The sequence below is a fragment of the Rana temporaria genome, chromosome 2 (genome assembly GCF_905171775.1).
Source record: "Rana temporaria chromosome 2, aRanTem1.1, whole genome shotgun sequence".
Taxonomy (NCBI): Eukaryota; Metazoa; Chordata; class Amphibia; order Anura; family Ranidae; genus Rana; species Rana temporaria.
The window spans coordinates 518,062,816-518,086,092 of record NC_053490.1 but is presented as its reverse complement, the minus strand read 5'-3'; the positions used below and the strand labels follow the sequence as shown (position 1 = coordinate 518,086,092).

Here is a 23,277-nt window from a genome sequence, read left to right as displayed (position 1 = left end):
AGTAATTAAAAGCAAGCCAGGCTGTTAATGCATTCGTTTTTTTTTGATAGTCTAGAAAATTTTGTAAGCACCTGTCAATTTTTATTTTTTTGCCTCTCACTGGGAAGATTTAGCTTCAATCTCCAGGAGATAAAGCAGAACGTGAGCATAAATCCTTCCTTAGCAGGGTTGCCAATTATCAGTAAACTAATGGTGATGGGCATTCAAGGACAGATGTAAAAATCACGGATTTCACAAAATGTCTGTGAATTCACTGACAGTTGGCAACTCTGCTCCTTAGTCAGTTGGCACTGGAACAGGTGCCCCCATTGAAAGATCTACCCTCACATGTTCCTGTCCAACTGTAAAATTGTGGATTCTTTATTACTTTCTGTCTTGATGACAATAGTCAGCAGGACAAACAGAGAAAGTGAATCTCCTTCCATTCTCCAAAAACGTTTGCCTTTTGCTACGCCTTTGTTGAGTAAGTTCCACTTCAGTGGCAAGCCCTTCAGTTATGGATGAATGCTAGACAATTCCCAACTGCTTATTTGTTCATCATGCATTCAAGAAGAAGGGTCTTCCAGGGACAACCATGAGAGTGAGATGATGAGATCCCTTAGAATAGTAATTAAGAGAGGATGTAATTGGGGACAATTATGTCACTAAAGTCACCAAAGCGTTTAAGAACCATGCAAGTCACCAAAAGAATTAGAACCATATGAGTCACAAAAAGTATGAGAACCATGGGAGTCTCTAAAAGTAAAAGGATCACAGGGGTCACCACAAAGTAGAACACCCATTTGAGTCACTGAAAAGTGTAAGACCCATGGAAGTCACCAAAAAGTATAGGAACCATGGGCGTGCCCAAATAGTATAAGAACTTTGGGAGCTGCTAAAAAGCATAAGAACCATGGGAGTCACCAAAAGGATAACAATAATGGGAGTCACCAAAAGGATAACAATAATGGGAGTCACCAAAAGGATAACAATAATGGGAGTCACTAAAAGGATAACAATAATGGGAGTCACCAAAAAGTATAAAAACTGTGTAAGTCATTGAAAAGTATAAGAACCATGGGAGTCACTAAAAAATGTAATACCCATGGGAGTCACCAAAATGTATAGGAACCATGGGAGTGACCAAATAGTATAAGAACTCCAAAGAGTCTCCAAAAAGGATAAAAATCATGAGAGTCACCAAAAATTGTATAAGAACCATTGCAGTCACTGAGGAGTGTAATACCCATGGAAGTCACCAAAAAGTATAGGAACAATGGGAGTGACCAAATAGTATAAGAACTTTGGGAGCTACTAAAAACCATAAGAACCAAATTCGAAGACCCACAAGAGTCACCAAAATGTATAAGAACTATTGGAGTCACTGAGGAGTGTAATACCCATGGAAGTCACCAAAAAGTATAGGAACCATGGGAATGACCAAATAGTATAAGAACTTTGGGAGCTACTAAAAACCATAAGAACCATAGGAGTCTCCAAAAGGATGACAATCATGATGGGAGTCACCAAAAAGTATATAAACTGTGGAAGTCACTGAGGAGTATAAGAACCATGGAAGTCACTGAAAAATGTAATACCCATGGGAGTCACCAAAAAGTATAAGAACCATGGGAGAGAGCAATAAATGATAAGAACTATGGGAGGCTCTAAAAATAATAAGAACCATGGGGGTCTCCAAAAGGATAAAAAATCATGAGAGTCACCAAAAAGTATAAGACCCACAAGAGTCACCAAAATGTATAAGAACCATGAAAGTCACTGAAAAGTATAAGACCCTTATTCAGCATACTCACATATATTTTCTGATCCTCCCTTCTCACTTTTATAACCAGCGTCTCCCCTAAGGATCACGTCAGAACGTATTGTTTTGTTTCTTTGAGTAAATCAACCCTTAGTTTTAACTAGTCTCATTATCAAGTCATTTTATATCGCAGCAGTATTATCCTAACTTTACCGTTTCCCTTGTCTCTTCTTTAACATGGCTCGTCCTGTTTCATAAAATCGTACGTTTTTTGTTTGTTATTGCCTATATGTACCCAAAATGTACTACATTTTTGTCTAATACTACTTTGTATCTTTTGTTTTCACATATTCTGTAGTTTAGGTGATTAGCATCCATTGCACAACCGCATATACTGTATGTCTTGGTTATAATTTTGTCATGTGCCTTTGTTTGAGTTTCTCTTTAATAAAAAATGTAAACAAGAAAAGTATGACACCCATCAGATTTATCAAACAGTATAAGACCCATGGAGATCATCAAAAAGCATAAGAAACATGGGAGTCACCAAACAGTATAGGAACCACGAGAAACACCAAAAATAATAAGAAACATGGAAGCCACCAAAAAGTGTAGGAACCTTGGAAGTCACTAAATATTTAATTATCACAGAAGTCACCAAAAGTCTAAAGCCTCGTACACGCGACCGAGGAACTCGACGGGCGAAACGCATCGTTTTCCTCGTCGAGTTCCTTGTTAGGCTGTCGAGAAACTCGACAAGCCAATTTTCTCCATTCCCGTCAAGGAAATAGAGAACATGCTCTCTTTTTGTCTCTTCGAGTTTCTCGACAGTTTCCTCGATGAAAATGTACACACGACCGGTTTCCTCGGCAAAAAAATATCTCCCAGAAAGTTTTGTGTGTACGAGGCCTGAGAACCATGGAAGTTACTAATAATGAAAGTACCACAGGAGTCACCAAAAAAGTATAAGACGTATGGAAATCATCAAAAAGTATAAGAACCATTAAAGAGACGAAAAAGTGTATAAACAATGAAAGTCTCTTAGACCCCTTTCACACTTAAGCCCTGTACACACAGCCCAGAATCTCGTCAGGAAAAAAACATTGTTTTTCCTGACGAGACTCTTGGCAAGATTCTCTTGCCGGCCGAGTGTACACGCACTTCATTCAAAAGAACCGCCGTTCTTTTGAATGGCACGAACGTGGTGACGACATCGACTACGACGAGCATGCGCTCATCACATTCGATGCCATCGCCGCCATCTTGCTTCACCCTACCTATGCCTTGGAAGCTACCGTGCATGCATCTAAGTAATTTCGAGTATGCGCGGGTTTGCATGGTGAGGTAAGTATACAGAGGCTCGGGTTTCTCGGTAGGAAAACACTGCCGAGAATCTCACGACGAGAAAATAGAGAGCAGGTTCTCTATTTTTCTCGTCAAGATTCTGGGCAGTTTTCTTGAGGAGAAACCTCAAAGCTTCGTATACACACACATGGTTTACTCGGCAAGAAAGCTCTGCCAGCAGTTTTCTTGCCAAGAAAACCGTGAGTGTGTACAAGGCTTGAGGGCATTTTGCAGTCGCTATAGCATTAAAAATGGGGCCTGCAATCCGCCCTTAAACTGCTGCTCTATTCACTCCAGTGTGAAAGCCCATGGTTCTTAAACTTTTTAGTGACTCCCATAGTTCTTACACTTTTTCGTCACTTTCAAGGTTCTTATATGTTTCAATGACTCCCATGGTTCTTATTCTTTTTTTGGTTACTCCAATGGGTCTCAAACCCTAGGGCTTTCAGGGCATCGGAAAAAGTCCTGCCAGCAGCTTCTTTGTAGCGCATTAGCAGCGGTGAACTCACTTCTGCTAATGCGCTCCTGCCCATTGAAATCAATGGGCAGCGCCGTGGTACCACCGGCAATACGCTGCTGTAGCGGCGCATTGTGGGCGGTATTAACCCTTTCTGGGACACTAGCGGGTGTTAAAAGCACCCCGCTAGCGGCCAAAATGCGCCACAATTCCGACGGTAAAATAGCGCCAAGGGGCGTCGGCAGTGTGAAAGGGGTCTAAAAAGTAAAAAAAAAAAACATGGAAGCGCCTAAAAAGTTTGAGACCCATTGGAGTAACCAATAAAAAAATAAAAACCATGGGAGTCATTGAAACGTATAAGAATCTTGGAAGTGACGAAAAAGTGTAAGAACTATGGAAGTCACTAAAAAGTATAAGAACCATAGGAGTCTCCAAAAGTAAAAGAACCATGGGAGCCCCTAAAAAGTATAAGATTCATTGGAGTCACCAAAAAGTATAAGAACCATGGGAGTCACTAAAAAGTATAAGTCTCATGGGAGTCACCAAAAAGTATAAGAACCCATGAAGGTCACCAAAAAGTAGAGGAACCATGGAAGTCACAACAAATGTAAGTACCATGGGAGTCACCAAAATATATAAGATCCATGGGAGTCACTAAAATATATAAGATCCATGGGAGTCACTAAAATATATAAGATCCATGGGAGTCACTAAAAATGATAAATATGTTAACGCAATCAGGAATGATTGAAGTAGACCTTGGCTCAAAGCAATCCATTTTGTTGATTTAGTTTGGCCTTCAGAAAATGCAAAACATTAAATACAGCCCTGGAGTGCAACATTCATCTCTTTGTTTGAAGTCCTTAAAATACCTTAGAGGCAGACATGACATAAAAACATTGCAGGTAAGTTCTTTACAATGTTTGCAGGTATAGGCACCAGCTCCATAACACAATTTACACAGAGAAAACAAGGAATGTACATCAGACAAATAGCTACATTGGCAGATGTTGTATGTAATTATATTAAATGAAGTTAGCGCACTTTAAGGACATTTGATCGTAGCACAAAGTCTTCATAATCCCAGTGTTTAGAGCGGTGACATGAACAATTTGAACCAACTTTTAGCTTAGTAAGAAAACAAAACCCTTGAACCAGATCTAAACTTTTTCATCTGACATGTATAGAAAAACAGACAAACTGAACAGAACATTTCCATCATCATTCCTCATTGCCGTTCATTATCAACTCTTCAACAGGGACCATTATGTCAACTCAAAGACAGCAAACCTCCAGACCATCAAAGAAAATTCAGTATATATTACCAGTTCATCACTATCCAATGCATGACTGCACCTCCTTGGTGTGGGACTTCTAAATAATTATTTTTACATCCTTTTGTTTAGTTTGTTCTAAGAGCTCACATCAAAGAATGGATATTTTCTCAAATTAATTTTAACCTTTCTTCTGGTGTAGCCGATACTTGGTCACACTCAATTGAGCATGTTCTGTAATAGAGATGTTTCGTAGCTTCTCCAAGCCACTTCCTCAAATCTATGGCTTCACTACAGAAGGGCTTGGAGAAGCTACGAAAAGTCTTCAGCATTACAGAAGAAGTAAAGTTGAATGTGAGTAAGTTGGTCACATTCAATTGGACTTGTTATGTATTGTTGGAGATGTTTAGTAGCTTCTAAAAGCCACTTCTTCAAATTCTAAGGCTTCACTGGAGAAGGCCTTGGAAAAGCTACGAAAAGTCTTTAACATTACAGAAGAATTCCAGTTGAATGTGAGTAGTTGGTCATATGCAATTGGACTTATTCTGTAATGTTGGAGATGTTTCGTAGCTTTTCCTGGAGATGTTTCGTAGCTTCTCCAAGCCACTTCCTCAAATCTATGGCTTCACTTCAGAAGGGCTTGGAGAAGCTACAAAAAGTCTTCAGCATTACAGAAGACATACAGTTGAATGTGAGTAAGTTGGTCACATTCAATTGGACTTGTTCTATAATGTTGGAGATGTTTAGTAGCTTCTAAAAGCCACTTCTTCAAATTCTAAGGCTTCACTGGAGAATTCCTTGGAAAAGCTAAGAAAAATCTTCAGCATTACAGAAGAAGTAAAGTTGAATGTGAGTAAGTTGGTCACATTCCATTGAACTTGTTCTGTAATGTTTGAGATGTTTAGTAGCTTCTACAAGCCACTTCTTCAATTCTAATGCCGCGTACACACGACCGTTTTTCGGGTTGTAAAAAATGAAATCTTTAATGGTCTAGAAAAAAAGTTTTTTTCAACCCGATCGTTAAAACGGCATTGCCCACACACGATTGTGAAAAAAAAAATGCTCTAGCAAAGCGCGGTGACGTACAACACGTACAACGGCACTATAAAGGGGAAGTTCCATTCGGATGGCGCCACCCTTTGGGCCGATGTGTCCGCCATAATGTCGCAGTCACGAAAAAAATCGCTGATCGCCGCCATTAGTATTAAAAATAAAAAACTAATAAAAATGCAATAAAACTATCCCTTATTTTGTAAACGCTATAAATTTTGCGCAAACCAACCGATAAACGCTTATTGCGATTTCTTTTACCAAAAATAGGTAGAAGAATACGTATCGGTCTAAACTGAGGAAACATTTTATATATATATATATATATATATATATATATATATATATTTTTTTTGGGGGGGATATTTATTATAGCAAAAAGGAAAAAATATTGCATTTTTTTCAAAATTGTCGCTCTATTTTTGTTTATAGCACAAAAAATAAAAACCGCAGAGGTGATCAAATACCACCAAAAGAAAGCTCTATTTGTGGGAAAAAAAGGACGCCAATTTTGTTTGGTAACCATGTCGCACGACCGCGCAATTGTCAGTTAAAGCGAAGCAGTGCCAAATCGCAAAAACTGGCTGGGTCCTTTACCTGCATTTTGGTCCAGGTCTTAAGTGGTTAAAAATGGTCGTGTGTACGCGGCTTTAGAGTTGTATTAATTTGCATTGGGGCCACCCTCTCATTTTAAATAGACTGACAACACAACCAAAAAAACGAACAAAACCATTTTGATAAAATCCCTGCATACCACAACACACTATTGTATGCATAGTGGTGCGCTGCAGTGCAGGTACAGTGCCCACTACTTCAAAATGAAATGTAAAATTGCATTTATTTTATATTTTTTCACTTTATAAATGGAAGATTTCATTTTTGGTATATTTTAGTTTTATGAACATCATGTATTATATATTTTCTATTATGTTGTATTGATTCAGCACTACACTATTTATCGATCAATTATTCCTATCAGGGGAGACTTATCAGAAAATAAATCGGTCATTTATCGAAGTGTGGATGGCCACTATTAAGCCTCATACACACGATCGGATTTTCCATCGGAAATTGTGTGATGACAGCCTGTTGTCGGAAAATCTGACCGTTTGTACGCTCCATCGGACAATTGTTGTCGGATTTTCCAACAACAAATGTGGGATTAGAAGAGGGAAGGCCTGTACAGCCGCATTTCCAATAAAAATATTGTGAAAAATTACAAAAGTACACACAACAGCAGGGTACAGTATTAAAAAAACTGACGCGTTTCACACTCTCAACAGTATAGAAGTCAATGCAAGTCGCCCCGAGTTGCCCCCAAAGTCGTACAAGAACCTTTTTCTAAGTCGGAGCGACTTGTGTCGCTCCTATTAGAACAGTTCTATTGAATAGAATGGGACGCGACTTGTCAGGCGGCTGAGTCACCCCAGTGTGAACCGGCTCTCAGGCCCCGTACACACGTCCGAGAAACTCGACGAGCAAAACACATCGTTTTGCTCGTCGAGTTCCTTGTGAAGCCGCCGAAGATCTTGGCGAGCCAAGTTTCCTCACTGACTAACGAGGAAATAGAGAACATGTTCTCTATTTGGCTCGACGAGTTCCTCGTCGGTTTCCTCGGTCAAAAGTGTACACACGACCGGGTTTCTCGGCAGAATACGGCTCCGATCGAGTTTCTGGCTGAATTCTGCCGAGAAACTCGGTCGTGTGTACAGGGCCTCAGAAGCTCACCATAACACAACATTAGCAGAAGTTGCCCAAAGGGTGGCCGACAATTCTTTGCCGTTTGTATGCAATACAAGTTCCTGGCCAAGGCCCTTCAGACAAAAGTCCTACGCTTTGCCCGATGAAAATCCGATCGTGCGTATGAAGCTTTAGACTTTTTAGCAAAAAAAAACAAAAAACAACAGAGGCTCTAATCAATTTTTTTATCTGTCCACAATCAACTATGGAGTCATAAAGTAGAACTATAGGCAATGAATTTATTTAATTGAGGATAGAGTTATGGCCCGTACACACGATCCGAATATCGTACGAAAAATATCATCCAAGGAAGAATGGTACGATAATCGACTCGTCAGTACAGAGTTTTCGAGAGTCGATCATGACAGTTCATCCAATATTATTTTATCGGACATGTACGAAAATTTTTCTCGTACGGTACCAGATCGTACGATTTTCGTTTAGTCAGTACAGTTGCCGTCCGAAAATACAATACAAATACATTAAAACACGTGACATCACTTCCGATTTTTCGTGACTTTAATAATAGGATTTTTTGTACTCACCGTAAAATCCTTTTCTCTGAAGTCCATGGACGGACACAGCTCCTTAAATCTTGACAAGTGGGTTATGTTCCCTGTTTACAGGAGAGGACTAGGCAGAAACATGTTAAATAGTTAAATACATGTTACATTAACAGAGTTGAACAGCCCCGCCCAGGGGGCGGTCCCTCCAGACATAACCCTCCTCACTGCAGCTTGCAGCCTCAGTTCGTAACAAGCAGTACAAACCTAAAAAGGAGGGGTGGGAGCTGTGTCCGTCCATGGACTTCAGAGAAAAGGATTTTACGGTGAGTACAAAAAATCCTATTTTCTCTTATCGTCCATGGACGGACACAGCTCCTTAAATCTTGACAAGTGGGACGTCCCCAAGCAGTGTCAAAAAACGAGGGGTGGGAAATATATCAGTAAAAACAATTTTAACTTCACCCCAAAACAAGCAGAGCTCCTCAACGGAGGAGGTGCAACTTTAAACAGCCGCCGGCAAAAACTAGCGGCTGAAAAAAACATCATAAGATGCACTCACAGCAACCATGTAAATTCTGGAAAAAGCGTGAACGGACGAGCAAATCGCCGCCTCGCACACCTGTGAGACCGACGCATGATGTCGGGAAAAAAAAAAAAAAAAACCCAGGAAGCACCAATTGCCCTGGTCGAAAGTGCCGTGACCGGAAAGGGGGGCCCGCCCTTAGGAGCATAGGCCTGTATGACGGCCTGCCCGATCCACCGAGAAATGGTGGTCGACGAGACCGCCAGGCCCTTTTGTGGACCAGACACCGACACAAAAGAGAGTCAGAAGCTCCGAAATGGAGCCGTAGTAGGCTGGTATACCCGCAAAGCGCGTACCACGCCTAAAGTATGAAAGGCCGAAACCTCCTTCGGAAGAAGGGAAGGTCGCGGGCGCACCATCACCTAATCCTTATGGGGGATCAAGCATGGCGGCTTGCAAGACAAGACCGCCAACTCAGAAACCCCTCTAACAGAGGTAAAGGCCACTAAAGGGGCCACCTTCTGAGATAGTGTCAAGAGAAAATCTCTCTGATGTTTCCAAAAGGAAGGTTCCTGAAGAACCGAGAGCACCAGAGTCAAAACTCATGGGGGAAGAGATGGGCCAAGAGGGGAAAGTATATGACAAACCCCTTGCACACAAAAAAAGGGGACCCACCAGGGAACGGGCCGCAAAAAGGCCACTAAAAGAACACAGCCAAGGCTGAAATCTGCCCCCAAACGGTGCTTTAAGCAATTTTTAGATCCAATCCAAGCTTTAAAAACAGCAGGACCCTGGACATTGAAAGTACGCCCGTGGACGTCACTCCATCCCTTCGCACCAAGAGAGGTGCGACGGTAGATCCTCCGGAAGAAGACTACGGTGCCCTGTTGAGATGACCGAGTCAGACAGACCCTGGTCACCTAAAGTCTGGCTTCCAATAACCATGTTAAGCAAGTCAGTGACTGTACAACAGGAGGAAGTATGGGACCTTGAGACAGGAACCTCCTGCCCTGGCAATCGCCAGGGTGCCTCCGCTACCAGGCGCCCGATATCAGCGTACCAAGGACGCCGAGATTAATCTGGAGCGATTAGAATCATCGGGATCTCCTCAGCATCCACTCTGTGGAGCGGCCGAGGAAGCAACTACCATGGAGGAATGGCAAAAAATCACCGATACAGACAACACAGGGCCACCAGCGCGACTGACGCGTCTGTACAAGATCACTAGACCTGGCCACTAACTGACACCCTTGCGGCGGAGACAAGCTGCCAGGAGATCCATGCCATGTGAGGCTCACCTCCTGCAAGGGAGCCGAAACACCCCAAGCACAAAGACCAGTCGCCCTGGTCCAGCATCTGGCGACTCCAGTAGTCTGCCTGCCGGCATACCTGATGGTAGACTGAAGCCACGGCCGTGGCGTTGTCCGGCTGAAACCAGATTGGTCGACCACAAGGAGAAGCATAGCCTGATCGCCTAAAATAGTAGGACAATGAACAGTAGACAGCACCTGGTATTCCCAGGCGGTCTTCCACCAGGCACTAGCCAGGCCCGACCCTGGGTAGCTACCGAGACCAGACACATTCAAGGAGGTGTGGTCATAGGTCCACGCAAGTCCAGCGACTCAGGGCCGACTGGACCCCCCAGTTTTGTGAACCTCCAGGTTCACAACCTGTGAGCTGGCATTCGTCGTAAACACCGACCACTGGAAGGAAGGGACAACTTCCCGGACCGAAGAGTCGGGAATCTCTGTCACCAACTCAGAGAGACTCTGACTAGGTGGCGCACAGGAATCTAATGATTTCAGAGACAAGAGATTTTTACCACCTGGACAGTAGTTCCACTGGAAAACCAGGGTGTGGAACTGGGCATACAGTACCACCTTGAAGGAGGCTACCCACAGACCCTGAACCAGCAGGCGCCCGGAGAGAAGACCGATTGCGTGATGCCAATACCTTCTCCGCAGACTGAAGAGTCTGCAATTTCTCCAGGGGAAGAAGGACCTTTGCCACTGAGGAGTCTGGATCAACACTAGATACTCCAACGCTGAGTCGGAACCTAGCATGCCCATAATTTGAACCCTGGGTCGCACACATGTAGGGCAGGCTTGCTGCCACTGAGCTACACTTTCTGGCCTAAACGTTTAACATCCACCCGAATCTTCGGAGGGTCTGAATGGGAATAACCCATCCACTAGGTCGGAGACAGAAGCTGCTCTCAGAAGAAAGTCGTCAAAGTAGCCAATGAGGCAAAGCCTCGCTGTCCCAACAAAATTCAAATAAGTGCGAGCTCCTAGCTGAAAACCCATGGTGCTGACGCCAGATCAAAAGGGAGGGACACAGGCTGACAGAGACCCTTCTCTCATCACGAAGCACAGAAAAAAACACTGTGACATGTGCAAAACGGGACATGCATGTATGCGTCCCTGATGTCCGAGGACGTCAGGACATCCCCCGGATGAAGCGCAGCTACCACCGAACAAATGGATTCCATGCGGAACTACCCGACGTTCACAAAGGTATTTAGGGCCTGAGGCCCATAGAAAACCCCAAAACTCTCGTCCTGCAGGAAAGGTAAAATTACCTTGCAGCTTAGCAAAACCCACACTGCCCAAGGCAGACCGACGTGCCGGGAGGGGAAGACACAAGGACAGAACTTTGTTCTGTGGATAGGAGGAAACCCTATCTAGTACTCCGAAGAGACCACCTCGCAGACCCACTAGTCGGAGAGCAGGGAGGTTTCACTGAATTGTGAACCTGCAAGCCGCCCCTCCCACCTAGAGACAGGGAGGGAAGGCTATATACATTGGCAGGATTTGGGTGCCGGCGTGATCGGCTTATGCACCCAGGGACAGATTAGTCCCCCAGCTGGGCCTTTGACGGCCTGGGAGGGTTGCCCCTAAATAATACACACACACATAGTGTGTATGTATATTATGTAGGTGTATGCACACATGTCTTTGGAGGAAACCGGAGTACCCGGAGGAAACCCACACAGACACAGGGAGCGACAATGCAAGCTCCAGGCAGATTGGCGTCAGTGTGCAGATTGGCGTCAGTGTGCAGATTCGAACCAATGACTCTTTTGCTGCCAAGTAATGGAGTTAAGCACTACACCACCGTGTGCATAAAACCATTCTGAAACAGACGCCCTGGATAACAAGGGCGCAGCATTCAATGAAGCATCACAGACCTATATGAGGCCCTGGACCAGCTGGTCCGCTAGGCTAATAACCTCAGGAGAGAGTCGGTGCTCCTCCACTGTCTGGTGCAAAATGCTCACTCTGTGAGTTGTATACAGCACTAGGGGTCAGGACTACTCCAAGATGGCCGCCGAGCGTTCAGAACGCGGCCACAGGAAAAAGGCCAGCACAATGTAAGCTGCGCCATAGCGTGGTTACGACAAAATGGGCGCCAATGGGAGTTTTCAATGTAATTGAAAAATCTCCCAAAAAATAGCGCCAGCGACCACTGAGACCCCAGTGTAGTGGCCACAATAGGCCGCAAGCCAGACCCCAGCATGGTAAACATGGAACGGGTCAGTACTTCGGATCTTCTATCAGTCAGATCCATACAAGTAGGGGTTCCCGCCCGGCGGTGAGGGACTACAAAAGCCCTCAGTGGCTTTTCTCATTCCGCATCTCAGAAATTATCAAAGAAGGGCACAGAAGGAAAAAACCTACACAGCGGTCTGATTTGTGTGATCCAAAAAAGACCGAGCCCTCAGCGGAAACCCAGCTGCACTATGCAGCTTAGGAGAGTCCCTTGCAGCAGTAAAAAGCGCACCCATAAATGCCTTATTCTGCCTTTTTTTTTTTTTTTTTAACTAGGTACCTAGTCCATGGCTCCATAACAGAGCATTCCCCAGGGGATAACGGGGGAAGGGGGCACTCTTTTACCGCCCGCCCGCAGTCCACCCCCACCCTGGCACAAACTGTGTCCAGGACTACAATAAAAACTCTGTGGGAATCACAGGTGCTAACACCTGCTGCCACCACCAGCATGTGGGGAAGGACCCAGATACTGACTCCAATATTTACATATAGTGTGTATTATAATATGCACACCTGTCCATACAAATAGACAAAAGCTCCTAGAGCCCTATTTAGGGCCTCTCACCCACTTGCTGCGCTGACCAGGGGTAACCAGGGGACTCCCTCAGGAGGAGACTGCACAGCGCTGCCTGTGAGGAAAAGAACCGTGAGGTAACTGCGGCATCTGCAGGGACCTGTGTTTAAACAGGAAAAGCCTCATAGGGCTGTTTTATTCAAGGATAAGACACAGATACAGCATAAAAAGCAAAACCGTTACAGGTGTCACCAATCAGTCAGCGTCTGCTGAAGTATAATCATAAACATCTGTGCTCATCACAGGGCTTTTTACCTCACAGGAAAGCCCAATACAAAAAAGAAAAAACACAGGCCAGATAACAGTCCCCTCAGGAAGGCCCCCTCCCCCCTGACAGCGGCAATGTTAGCAATGCAGCAAGGGAAAGGAGCAGGGAAGTAAGGGGAAGGGACCCCCGAACCCCAGGAATGCCCAGCTGTACCAACCCACCGAAGCAGGAGGGACTGTACTTACCCGTCCGAGCGAGGACTCGCTGACGCATTCCTGACAGACCTACTACCGCAATGGAGGTAGCTGTCGGCCCGGTCCACTGTGATTGAGGCAACACCACAGCTCAGTCATATGTGGACCTCGGAGCAAAGCTCACCGGCCACCTCAGGAGTCATGAGGTATGGCGTGGCAGACCAAGCCTCTTTGCAAAGGTGTGCCCACGCTTGCTGGTCGGACTGAGTAGACTACAAGGATCTATAAATATCCAGCCTGTCTCTCAGCCAACAGTTGAAAGAAGATTCTTCAAGAAAAAATAAAGTAAAATAAAATAAAATTTCTCCTCAGGGCGCTGGGCCCAAAGGGAGCCATACGTCCTTCTCCTTTGCTAGGCAGAACGAAACTGAGGCTGCAAGCTGCAGTGAGGAGGGTTATGTCTGGAGGGACCGCCCCCTGGGCGGGGCTGTTCAACTCTGTTAATGTAACATGTATTTAACTATTTAACATGTTTCTGCCTAGTCCTCTCCTGTAAACAGGGAACATAACCCACTTGTCAAGATTTAAGGAGCTGTGTCCGTCCATGGACGATAAGAGAAAACCTATTTAACCACTTCAAGAACCGGCCCATAGTCATATGACGTCCACAGAGGGGATCTCTCATCCTGGGTGGACGCCATATGACGTCCTGGGCTTTGTGAGGGGATATCTGAATGATGCCTGCAGCTAGAGGCATCATTCAGATATCATTATTTGCCAGCGGCGATTCTGAGCACCATATTAACGATCATAGCGGCGGTTCCACCGCTTGATTGTTTTTATAGGCGGCGGGAGGGGACATCACCCCCCCTCCCGCCGCCATCCGGTGCTTCTCCGGGCTCTCCCTTGCCATCGGAGGCCCGGAGAAAGAATCGTCCAGCGCCGGATGGGAAGCATAGAGACGACTGGTGACCAGATGGTCACAAGTCATCTCTATGACCGTCGGAGGCCCGGGCGCGATGTGATGACGTCACGCCCGGTTACCCGGAAGTAAACAAAGCCGCGATTGCGGCTAGTAAGCATGAGATCGTGAATTTTTTTCACAATCTCATTCTTTCCAGCATGGAGGAGAGATATGAGGTCTTCTTGACCCCGCATCTCTCCATAAAGAGGACCTGTCACACACCATTCCTATTACAAGGGATGTTTACATTCCTTGTAATAGGAATAAAAGTGATCAAAAAAAAAAGTGTAAAAATATAAAAAAAAATGTAAAATAAAAAAAAAAACGCCCCCTGGCCCCAGTAGCTTGCGCCCAGAAGCGAAACGCACACATAAGTCCCGCCCACGTATGTAAACGCCGTTCAAACCACATATGTGAGGTATCGCCGCGTGTGTTAGTGCGTGTGCAACAATTCTAGCACTAGACCTCCTCTGTAACTCTAAACTGGTAACCTGTAAAAATGTTTAAAACGTCGCCTATGGAGATTTTTAAGTACTGAAGTTTGGCGCCATTGCATGAGTGTGCGCATATTTAAAGCATGACATGTTAGGTATCTATTTACTCGGCGTAATATCATCTCTCATATTTTACAAAGAAATTGGGCTAACTTTACTGTTTTGTTATTTTTTAATTCATGAAACATTTTTTTCCCCAAAAAAAAGCGTTTGAAAAATTATTGCGCAAGATAAAAAGCTGCAATGACCGTCATTTTATTCCCTAGGGTGTCTGCTAAAAAACATATATAACGTTTGGGGGTTCTGAGTGATTTTCTAGCAAAAGAATGATGATTTGTACATGTAGGAGAGAAGTGGCCGAACAGGCCCAGTATGGAGGTGGGTATAAAAGCCCGGTATTGAAGTGGTTAATTTCTACTTGCGACTTTTAAGCGAAAAAACTCGTATGATCTGTCATACGGTATTCGGATCGGGTGTACGGGGCATAAGGGAGGGTTATAACCCCCGTTGGTTTATTTTTTGCCATCTGTGCCCATTTGAGGGGGAGAGATTTACCATCACTTCCTGTCCCATAGCCAAACAAACAGACCTTGGGGTCCCCCAGGCCATCAGAACTGGTTTCCCCATCAGAAGATTTCCCTTCTATTACTTTTCTGGGGACAACACAACATTTTTCTTTCTCTTTCAATGATATCGGTAAACAGGACAAATAGAGAGGGAGACTTTCCTTAACGGGGCCACAGACAGCAATAAAAACTGACGGCTGTTCTAATCATCCCCCCTCCACTCCATCGAAAACTAAAGAAAAACTTTTGTCTTTAGTTTCACTTTAAAGACAAAAAAATTGCAGACGTTGGAAAAAGTTTGGTTGTGTAATAACTTACCAGTGACGGATCTGTTATCTGTTCAATAAGCCAAAATAGATTTCATCCTCAATTACATCCACATAGCCCGGGGGTCATTGACGTCCCATAAGGACACCTGCAACACAACAAAGAACACATATATTGGTCAAGTATTGGGGCTTGTTGAAGGCCAACATTAACCAGCTGAATACAAAAATATAAATTTTACAATATTGTGCAGCGCTGTGAGTGAGACTACCAATATTTCAGCCTATAAACTCATAAATGATAAAAAGTAATGTTAAAAAAATCTTTAAAACTCACAAAATACACAAACAAAAATTTAAAATAGAAAGAAAATAAATAAATAAATAAATAGTATCTCACAAAGTACACCCCTCACATTTGTGTAAATATTTTCTTCTATACTTTCATGTGATAACACTGAAGAAATTACACTTTCTACTAGGGTTGTCCCGATACCGATACCAGTATCGGTATCGGGACCGATACCGAGTATTTGCGGGAGTACTTCCGCAAATGCCCCCGATGCCTGGCCGAATACTTGTCGTCCCCCCTGCAACGCGCCGCTGCCGCAAACCCGCCGCCGCTGCATACCGCAAAGCTGCCGCAGCTGCGTTAGTCTGCGTGCGGGGAACATTACAGCTTTCGTTTGAATAGCTGTGTTCCCCGCCGCGCCGCGTATAGACACTCCCACTTGCTCGGGATTGGACGGGTGATCTGTCCAATCCCGAGCAAGGGGGAGTGTCTATACACGGCATGGCGGGGAACACAGCTATTCAAACAAAAGCTGTAATGTTCCCCGCACGCTGATTAACGCGGCAGCGGCTTTATCTAGGTATGGGGGACATGGCTGCATATATGGGGGACATGGTTGGATATATGGGGGGGACATGGCTGGATATATGTGGGGGACATGGCTGGATATATGTGGGGGACATGGCTGGATATATGTGGGGGACATGGCTGGATATATGTGGGGGACATGGCTGGATATATGGGGGGACATGGCTGCATATGTGGGGTACATGGCTGGATATATGGGGGGACATGGCTGCAATATGTGGGGGACATGGCTTGATATATGGGGGGTCATGGCTGCAATATGTGGGAGGACATGGCTGGATATATGGGGGGACATGGCTGCAATATGTGGGGGGACATGGCTGGATATATGTGGGGGACATGGCTGGATACATGTGGGGGACATGGCTGGATACATGTGGGGGACATGGCTGGATACATGTGGGGGACATGGCTGGATACATGTGGGGGACATGGTGATCTGTCCAATCCCGAGCAAGGGGGAGTGTCTATACGCGGCGCGGCGGGGAACACAGCTATTCAAATGAAAGCTGTAATGTTCCCCGCACGCTGATTAAGGCGGCAGCGGCATCATCTAGGTATGGGGGACATGGCTGCATATATTGGGGACATGGTTGGATATATGGGGGGGGGACATGGCTGGATATATGTGGGGGACATGGCTGGATATATGTGGGGGGACATGGCTGGATATATGTGGGGGGACATGGCTGGATATATGGGGGGGACATGGCTGGATATATGGGGGGGACATGGCTGGATATATGGGGGGGACATGGCTGGATATATGTGGGGGACATGGCTGGATATATGGGGGGGACATGGCTGGATATATGTGGGGGACATGGCTGGATATATGGGGGGACATGGCTGGATATATGGGGGGACATGGCTGGATATATGGGGGGACATGGCTGCAATATGTGGGGCACATGGCTGGATATATGGGGGGACATGGCTGGATATATGTGGGGGGACATGGCTGGATACATGTGGGGGACATGGCTGGATATATAGGGGGGACATGGCTGGATATATGGGGGGACATGGCTGCAATATGTGGGGGGACATGGCTGCAATACGTGGGGGGACATGGCTGCAATATGTGGGGGGACATGGCTGCAATATGTGGGGGGACATGGCTGCATTTGGGGACACATTTAAAAAAAAGTATCGGTATTCCGTATCGGCGAGTACATGAAAAAAGTATCGGTACTCGTACTCGGTCCTAAAAAAATGGTATCGGGACAACCCTACTTTCTACTAAAATACGACTAAAACAATTGAGATGACTAAAATAAAAATGGTTGTATAAAAATTTAAATTTTTTACCTGATAGTTTGTACATGACTTAACTCTATAATCCTAAGTTTGTTTGGAAGTATTATCGAGTCGTATGGTATGAGAATATGTACTGTAATATGTTGCTGTACTATACTGTGAACATATACAATAAAATTTACCCTTTAAAAAAAAAAAGCCATTTTAATCAAAGGACTAACAACCGTTTTTCATGACGAGAAAGATACCATTTTTTTAAATTGGTTGTGAAAAAACGGTCGTGTGTAAGTTCCATAGCATTTTTCTCGACGATAAAAATGGCGTTAAAAATTTAGAACATGCTCTACTTTTTCTCGTTTTCAACGTCGTGAAAAACGATCGTGTGTACGCTTTAACGTGTGAATTTTTTTTTCCTTTACTAACCCTTTAAATACTGCATTACAATTTAACTACACCTATTCAATTTCAGAAGACTAAAATGGGACTAAAAATAAAATGCCATTTTATTCCTAAGACTAATGCCGCGTCCACACGATAATTTTTCGGCTTGTAAAGTTTTTTAAAAATGTAATTTAAAATGATGGTGTTTGGGCTTCACATCATTATTCGGGTTCTGAAAAACGGCAAAACGACGTTAAAAACCCCACGCATTCTCAGAAGCAAGTTATGAGACGGGAGCGCTCGTTCTGGTAAAACTAGCGTTCGTAATGGAGTAAGCACATTCATCACGCTGTAACAAACAGAAAAGCGCGAATCGTCTTTTATAAACAGGAAAGCAGCTAAAGCAGCCCGAAAGGTGGCGCCATCCGCATGGAACTTCCCCTTTAGAGTGCCGTCGTATGCGTTGTACGTCACCGCGCTTTGCTAGAGCATTTTTTTTCACGATCGTGTGTAGGCAAAGCCGTTTTAATAATGAAGTTGAAAAAAACATTGTTTTTTTCTAGAGCCTGAAAAACTTCGTTTTTTACAACCCGAAAAATGATCGTGTGTACGGGGCATAACACTAAAACTAAATTGAAATTTGATCGTGTGTACGCGGCATAAGACTAAAACTAAATCAAAATTTGCTGCCAAAATTAACACTGGTTGGTACCTAATTAGAAAAATCTCATATGAGCTTTCAAAGGTAAAATGTAATAAAAAAAATAAAAAAAATGTTGCTCCTTCAGTAAACTCGATGTCACCCAGTTTGGGTTTACATCTACTTTAATATAATAAATCGCCATCTTTGTTACAGAATGACAGGTCCACTTTACGGAGGCCTGAAAATATCCGGGGATCCCCTCGCATTTCCCGAATCCTACGCTTCCTGACCCCGAGCCCAAACAATTGTGGATGTGTCATGGAGAGACAGTTCTAACTAATGACAAGGGGCCAGCGGGAGCGGGAAGAGCAGGGCCCTGGAGGAGGCGCACACAAAGGCCTCACTGTTCATCCGACACAAATTGATGGCGGAGAGGCGGCTGCTTGTTCAATCTGCAACATTTGTTTGTGGAGAGGAAGCAATGTTTTCCCTCTCCGGACCCTGCGTCTGATCTGAAGTGCTAAACACTCTCCGCATCTGTGTCACTCAGCGGGAGATCTCCTCCACTTCACACCGCCAGATCCATACCTACTCCATGTGGCTGCACTCCATGCTGGAGAGCCAGACACTCCACACTACAACACAGGGGGGTAGAGAGATAGATAGATAGATAGATAGATAGATAGATAGATAGATAGATAGATAGATAGACAGACAGACAGACAGACAGATAGATAGATAGATAGATAGATAGATAGATAGATAGATAGATAGATAGATAGATAGATAGATAGATAGATGTTTAAATCAAAAAGATAGATAACCTGATGAATCTAAATACACGCACATGAACTTTGACGGCATCCCAGTCTTAAGCCTTGTACACACTATTTGCTTTTCTCCAGATTTTTGTCTTCAGATTTACCAAAACCATGTAGTGAAAAGGCCTTCCTGATTGCATACAAATTGAAACTCTTAAGGTTTAACCTCAAATTATATGAGTATGGTAAATCTGAAGACAAAAATCTGCAGAAAATCTAATAGTGTGTATGGGGCTTTAGTCTGTAGGGTTCAATATTGAGTTGCCCATCTTTTGCATCTATAACAGCTTTAACTCTTCTGGGAAGGCCGTCCACAAGGTTTAGGAGTGTGTCTATAGGAATGTTTGACCATTCTTCCAGAAGCGCATTTGTGATCCCCCAACTGTTCCCACAAAGTTGGGAGCATGAAACTGTTGAAAATGTCTTGGTATTCTGACGCCTTAAGGGTTCCCTTCAGATCCGAGGAGGAGACGCGAGGTGGAGACGCGTGGTGGAGATCTGGGGTGGAGGGGCGGGGGTGGAGACATGGGGCAGAGACGCGGGGTGGAGATCTGGGGAGGAGGCGCAAGGTGGAGACGCATGGTGGAGACATGGGGTAGAGATGCTGGTTAGAGACATGGGGTAGAGACGTGGGGTGGAGACGCAGGGTGGAGATGCGGGGTGGAGATGCGGGGTAGAGACGTGGGGTGGAGATGCGGGGTGGAGATGTGGAGTGGAGATGCGGGCTGGAGACGTGGGGTAGAGATGTGGAGTGGAGACACGGTATAGAGACATGGGGTAGAGATGCGGGGTGGAGACGTGGGGTAGAGACGCAGGGTTGAGAGGCAGGAGGGAGACGTGGGGTGGAGATGCGGGGTAGAGAGACAGGGTGAAGACGTTTCGTGGAGACGCGTGTTGAAGACGTGGGATAGAGACATGGGGTAGAGACGCAAGGGTGGAGATGCGAGGTGGAGACGTAGGGTGGAGACGCAGGGTAGAGAGGCAGGATGGAGATGTGGGGTGGAGATGCGAGGTGGAGATGCGGGGTAGAGGCACAGGGTAGAGAGGCAGGGTGGAGACGCATTGTTGAGATGTGGGGGAGAGACGTGGGGTGGAGACTCGGGGGGAAAATGCGTGATGGAGACATGGGGCTGAGACGCGGGTTAGAGATGTGGGGTAGAGACACAGGGTGGAAATGAGTGGTGGGGACATGGGGTAGAGACATGGGTTAGAGACATGGAGTAGAAATGCAGGGTGGAAACGAGTGGTGGAGACATGGGGTAGAGACGTGGGTTAGAGACGTGGGGTAGAGATGTGGGTTAGAGACGTGGGTTAGAGATGCAGAGTGTAAGCGAGTGGTGGAGACATGGGGTAGAGACGTGGGTTAGAAACGTGGGGTAGAGATGTGGGTTAGAAACATGGGGTAGAGATGCGGGGTGGAAGCCAGTGGTAGAGACATGGGGTAGAGACGCTGGTTAGAGGTGTGGGGTAGAGACGTGGGGTGGAAACGCGTGGTGGTGATATGGGGTAGAGAAGCTGGTTAGAGATGTGGGGTAGAGACGTGAGGTGGAGATCCGGGGTGGAGACGCGAGGTAGAGACGTGTGGTGGAGACGTGGGGTGGACATCAGGGGTGGAGACGCGAGGTGGAGACGTGTGGTGGAAATCCGAGGTGGAGATCCGGGGTGGAGACGTGTGATGGAGATGCGAGGTGGAGATGCAGGGTGGAGATCCGGGGTGGAGACACGGGGTGGAGATGCGGGGTCGAGATCCGGGGTGGAGACGCGTGGTGGAGACGCGGGGTGGAGACGTGGGGTGGAGACGCTGGGGTGGAGATGCCGGTTTGAGATGTGGGGTAGAGGTGTGGAGTGGAGACACGGTATAGAGACGCGGTGTAGACAGCTGGGGTGGAGATGCTGTGTGGAGACGTGGGGTAGAGATGTGGAGTGGAGACACGGGGTGGAGACGCGGGGTAGAGATGTGGAGTGGAGACATGGTATAGAGACGCGGTGTAGACAGGTGGGGTGGAGATGCGGGGTGGAGACGCGGGGTAGAGATGTGGAGTGGAGACGCAGGGTGGAGACGCAGGGTTGAGATGTGGAGAGGAGACACGGTATAGAGACGCGGTGTAGACAGCTGGGGTGGAGATGCGGGGTGGAGATGCGGGGTAGAGATATGGAGTGGAGACTCGGGGTAGAGACGTGGGGTAGAGACATGGGGTAGAGACGTGGGGTAGAGACGTGGGGTAGAGATGTGGAGTGGAGACATGGTATAGAGACGCGGTGTAGACAGGTGGGGTGGAGACGTGGGGTAGAGACGTGGGGAGACGTGGGGTGGAGATGCGGGGTGGAGATGTGGAGTAGAGACACGGGGTGGAGACGCAGGGTTGAGATGTGGAGAGGAGACACGGTATAGAGACGCGGTGTAGACATTTGGGGTGGAGATGCGGGGTGGAGACGCGGGGTGGAGATGCGGGGTGGAGACGCGGGGTGAAGACCTGGGGTGGAGACGCGGGGTGGAGATGTGGGGTGGAGACATGGGGTGGAGACGCCGGGTTGAGATGTGGAGAGGAGACACGGTATAGAGACGCGAGGTGTAGACAGGTGGGGTGGTGATGGGGGGTGAGGATGCTGCAATGGCTCCTGGTAACACGGCTCTGTCTGTTAGACTTCAGTACATTTCCTCTTCTCTCCCCCGGAATGTTTTTAGTCAATATCCTATTTCATATTACAAAAAAAATCATAACAATTATATAAGTGGCTGAGCAGGGTGATGGGTTGCCATGGAAACAGACCGCTCTGATAGACAGCGAGCAGCAATTAGTTTGCGAGATTGTAAATCAGGATTGCGGAGGGGGACGCAGGCAGGCCGGGTTAATCTCGGGTGAAACGTGCTGCAATCCTCAGTGCGCTCATGTTAATTGCCGCCCTTCAGAGGGTGGCTCGGTTGCTGGGATTGCCCCGAGTGCACCGGATCACAACACCACGGGCACCAATACAAGACCAACGCGTGTTTGTCATCCGTGTGCGCCGTCATTGCCATTATTCTGCCCTTTCGGGGGAAACGGGAGTGCAAAAGTCAGGATTTATTGTCAGGAACAGATTCAAGAAACATGAGCTGAGGCCGGAAATATGAACCTTTTGGTTTATGGAATTCCTCCTGAGAAAAAAGTGAGTGAGTGGGCCTAGGCCGTCCTAGGTCTACTGCCTCATCTGCACTGTGAGATCATCTAAGGCAACTGCGGCCCGAGGGCCAGATGTGGCCCTTTACTAGCCTTTATCCGGCCCTTGGGGCACTATTCCTCCAACTGATATGGGGCACTATTCATCCCACTGACACCAACAAGGGGGCACTATTTCTTCTACTGATACCAATGATGGGATACTACTCCTCCTACTAATAGGGGCACTACTCCTCCTACTAAAAGGGGCACTACTCCCCCTCCTACTAATAGGAGCACTACTCCCCCTCCTACTAATAGGGGCACTACTCCCCCTCCTACTAATAGGGGCACTACTCCCCCTCCTACTAATAGGGGCACTACTCCTCCTCCTACTAATAGGGGCACTCCCCCTCCTACTAATAGGGGCACTACTCCTCCTACTAATAGGGGCACTACTCCTCCTACTAATAGGGGCACTACTCCCCCTCCTACTAATAGGGGCACTACTCCCCCTCCTACTAATAGGGGCACTACTCCCCCTCCTACTAATAGGGGCACTACTCCCCCTCCTACTAATAGGGGCACTACTCCTCCTACTAATAGGGGCACTCCTCCTCCTACTAATAGGGGCACTCCTCCTCCTACTAATAGGGGCACTACTCCTCCTACTAATAGGGGCACTCCTCCTCCTACTAATAGG

General features: G+C 46.2%; 1 protein-coding gene across 2 annotated transcripts in view; it reads right to left on the bottom strand.

The window, feature by feature from the left end:
• The window catches only part of BCL9 (BCL9 transcription coactivator), a 370,958-nt gene that overhangs the window by 209,286 nt on the left and 138,395 nt on the right, over positions 1 to 23,277 (bottom strand). For both annotated transcript variants that reach the window (XM_040339044.1, XM_040339045.1), the window contains exon 2: positions 15,505 to 15,601. The gene's annotated coding sequence lies outside the window, so the exon portion shown is untranslated. The remainder of the gene's footprint in view (positions 1 to 15,504; positions 15,602 to 23,277) is intronic.